Below are 4,223 nucleotides of genomic sequence, written 5' to 3'. Positions count from 1 at the left end.
GTTTAAGAAAGAGGAAAAAAGAAAGCACTAGGGCTGTTAATTTCTAGTTCAGAAATAATATCCTTTATTTAACTGAACCATTCTTTCTTACTCCTTATTCCTGCCCCCATGTACTCTATTTACTGTTTTGATGACAGGTGTCCTGTGCTCTTGACTCCATATTACTGAAAGAAAAGTATTCCTCAGACTTAACATTCTAATCTTTAGTGCACATTCATGGACAGTCTCATCATGGGCAGACAGAGGACCAGGATGGCCAGAATGTGGGCCAGGCAGTTACTGAAGGTGTGGAATCTCTCAGTCTAGGTCACTATAGTCAAGATACTTCTCAGGATCAGTGTACAGGGAAACACAATGAGCAGTGGGCCCATCAAGGCTAAGTTGGGTAGCATAATTTTTCAATAACTAGTTATTTGGTGACTCACATCACAATTCACACAACACTAATTTCCAAGTTAGTTAATTAAATGTAAATCAGTAAGACCAAATATAAACAGAAAATATAAACATTTAAATCCCTATATAGGGAAGACTCTCTACATTTTGCAGCAAAATAAAAGTCACAAAGTAAAAGACAAGTGAACTGAAACAAAAATATTACATTTTTCTCTACAACAGAAAAATAATGAAATTTAAAAGAAACTTCCAAAATAGCATTGATGAAAACATTCAATCGCGGGAAATAATATCTTAAATATAGAAAAAGCAAATGTATCAATATTTATCAATATCAATATCACAATAGGTTAATAGGGAAGAATATGACACAGTTCACAGCCAAAGAAGAAATGCAACTACAAACAAGAATAAAGCAATGATCAACCTCATCTAAGAATTAATAATGGAAAATTAAAGCTTCAAAATGTTGTTTCAACTTTTCAAAATAGCAGAGGTCTTTTTTTCCTTTTTTTCTGGTTCTACTCAAGATATTTCTCAGGATCAGCATATAGGAGAGCACAATGAGCAGTGGATCCATCACAATAATAAGCAAGACCAGAGCAAATGCATGCCAGCTTTTTACCCGAATGTCAGCACACACCGGGTGAATCATTGCTCTGGTGGAGGCAGTAGGAGTGAGAGAGGAGGCGGGAGCCACAGAAGGGCAGGCGCTTGAACGGGAACAGGGAAGGAAGAACAGCCAGCACACAGTAGCAAATGATATATAACCCAATCTTGACAATGACTTCATTGGTGAGGATAGAGGTATAATGGAGGGGGCGGCAGATGGCCACATAGCAATCAAAGACATAACCAGCAGGACAAAGGATTCCATGAAAGAAAATGTATGAATGAAAATTACCTGTGCAAAGCAGGCTTCAAAGCTGATTTTCTGGGCATTGAACCAGAGGAGCTGCACGACCGTGGGCAGGGTGGTGAGGGTGAGACCCAGGTCAGTGAGGGCCAGCATGGAGAGAAACAGGTACATGGGCTGGTGCAGGGATGTCTCTGTGCGGATGACGGTGAGGATTGTGGTGTTGCCCACGATGGAGATGGTGTAGAGGCAGCAGAAGGGGATGGAGATCCAGACGTGGGAGGCCTCGAATCCAGGGATGCCTGTGAGGATGAAGTAGAAGGGGTCTTGGGTGTTGTTAGTTACCTGGAACATGACTGATGATTGCAGGGGCAGAATCTGTGTATTCCACGGTAAGAAGCTTATCAGTGTGCTACTGCCATAGAGTCAATCCAGGTCCCAAAAATGTAACTGGGATTGCCTTTTTCCTGGGGGGTGGGGGGGCATGGTCCGGGAATCCCACATGGAAGGTGAGCATTCCTACCACTGAATCACTCATGCACCCCTGGGATTGCATTTTCATGCATCAGTGTGGATTACATTTGTCAGAACTCTAATAACTGTGGGTTCTAATGCCATAAACTTTTATTTAAAATGAATATTTTCTTTTCAACATTTATGTCCTCTGCTATTCACTACAGTATAAATTTATGCTTTGTGTAAATCATTGCAATACACTTTAAACCCACCCCTTGTATATGTAAATGTATGCATATATTTACTAGGTACACTGAAAGTGTTCTCAATGTTTCTAACAATTTTCTAATAACAAATTTCCAAGATTTCTATTAGCCCACTTTTTACTTGACACCACAAAATAAGTAGAAATGGTACTGTGAGAGAGGAAAGTATCTAAGAGGATGCCCAGGCTTCTTGCTTCATAGCCGTGGGTTATACTGGTTATTACTTTTATTTGGAACACTACAGTTGAAGGAGACTACCAGTTAAATTTGTGCATGTTGAATTTGGTGTTTATAATTGTTATCCAAAAGAAATGACAATTATTCAGATGGATATAGGGTCCAAAAGCCCAGAGAAGTTGGAAAGTAGCTGTCTTTGACACATTGATGGTTGTTGTGAATCTAGGATTTGGTGTGATAGCACAGATAAGAATTCAGGGTGAGAAAATAAGGAGTGCTAGAACAGACATAAGGAGATTTAACTTATACTATATTTAATATGTTTTAAATAATGTATAATTTAGCAATTGGATAGATATGGAAGAAAAAACAAAGATTGTGAAGGACTTCTTAGAGATGGAGAATACAAAAACAAGAAAAATGGCAGTCCTTGAGGCCAAGTAAGTAAAGGGAATGATCATCACAGTTCAGTGGTGCTCAGATATTAAATAAGATGAGTACTGAGCAGCATTTATTCAATTACTGGATTTTGGTGAGAAGCTTTGTAAAGATACTTCAGGAGAGTGATGGGAGGGGAGGCCAAATTGAAGTGAAATGAGAAGTAACTTAATGCAAAGAACTGTCGTTACTATAGATCATGCATTTAGTGGGCCAATGAAGTTTCTTTTTGTTTAAATAAAAGAGTGAATATAACTAGACCAAATGAGTAATTATTGATTTATAGAATGTTCTGAGTATGAAAGCTTTGAACATTCTTATCAGAAAATGCACATAGCATAGAATGGGTTGCTAGATCCCATGGAGTCTAACCATATGCACGCTAAAATGCCCACCAATGCCAAGCTAAGAATCCTGGAAAATTTTAAAACTCAAAAATTTAGAAAACAAAGCAAAATAAAATGTGGGAAAATTGAAAAAAAGAAGGCAAATACAAAAATGAATATTTTAAATTAAAAAATTCAAAACTCAAATAAAAACATATTTAAAAAGTATTTCTTTAAGAATACATGGGTAGTTCAGTGGTTAGAATGCCTGCCTTTCATGCAGGAGACCTGGGTTCGATTCCGACCATGCACCCCCCCAAAAAAAATTAAGAATTATTTCTTTGAAAATGTCAATAAAGTTTAAAACTCTCCTATCAACAAATCAAAGTAGAAAAGCCACATGGTCATCTCAATTGATGCAGAAAAGGCATTTGACAAAATTCAACATCCATTCTTGCTGAAAACACTTCAAAGGATAGGAGTAGAAGGGAACTTCCTCAACATGGAAAAGTGAATATATGAAAACCCACAGCTGACATTATCTTCAATGGGGAAAAATTGAAAACTTTCCACCTAAGATCAGGTATAAGTCAAGGATGTCCGTTATCACTATTATTATTCAATATCATGTTGGAAGTTCTAGCTGAAGCAATTAGACAAGAAAAAGAAATACAAGGCATCAAAATTGGAAAGGAAGAAGTAAAATTCTTACTGTTTGCAGCTGATATGATACTATACGTCGAAAACCGTGAAAAAAATCCACAGCGAAACTATTAGAGCTAATAAATGAGTACATCAAAGTGGCAGGCTACAAGAGTAACACTCAAAAATCTGTAGTACTTATATACACTGGTAATGAGCAATCTGAGGGGGAAATCATTTTAAAAATTCCATTTACAATTGCAACCAAAAGAATAAAATATTTAGGAATAAGTTTAATTAATGATACAAAAGACCTATACAAAGAAAATTACAAGAAATTGATAAAAGAAATCACAGAAGACCTAAACAAATGGAAAGGCATACTGTGTTCACTGATTGGAAGACTAAATATAATTAAGATGTCAATTCTACCTAAATTGATTTACAGATTCAATGCAATACCAATTAAAATCCCCAAAACTTATTTTTCAGAAATAGAAAAAAACAATAACCAAATTTATCTGGAAGGGCAGGGTATCCCGAATAGCTAAAAATATCCTGAGAAAGAAAAATGAAGTCAGAGGTCTCATGCTACCTGACTTTAAGGTGTATTATGAAGCTACACTGGTCAAAAGAGCATGATATTTGCATAAAGATAGATATACT

General features: G+C 36.6%; 1 pseudogene; it reads right to left on the bottom strand.

The window, feature by feature from the left end:
- Nucleotides 1-203: 203 nt before the first annotated feature.
- LOC143645191 (olfactory receptor 51Q1-like) lies at nucleotides 204-1,606 on the bottom strand (annotated as a pseudogene).
- Nucleotides 1,607-4,223: the final 2,617 nt, after the last annotated feature.

The sequence above is a fragment of the Tamandua tetradactyla genome, chromosome 8 (genome assembly GCF_023851605.1).
Source record: "Tamandua tetradactyla isolate mTamTet1 chromosome 8, mTamTet1.pri, whole genome shotgun sequence".
Classification (NCBI taxonomy): domain Eukaryota; kingdom Metazoa; phylum Chordata; class Mammalia; order Pilosa; family Myrmecophagidae; genus Tamandua; species Tamandua tetradactyla.
The sequence above is the reverse complement of the archived record's forward strand: the minus strand, read 5'-3'. Positions and strand labels throughout refer to the sequence as shown.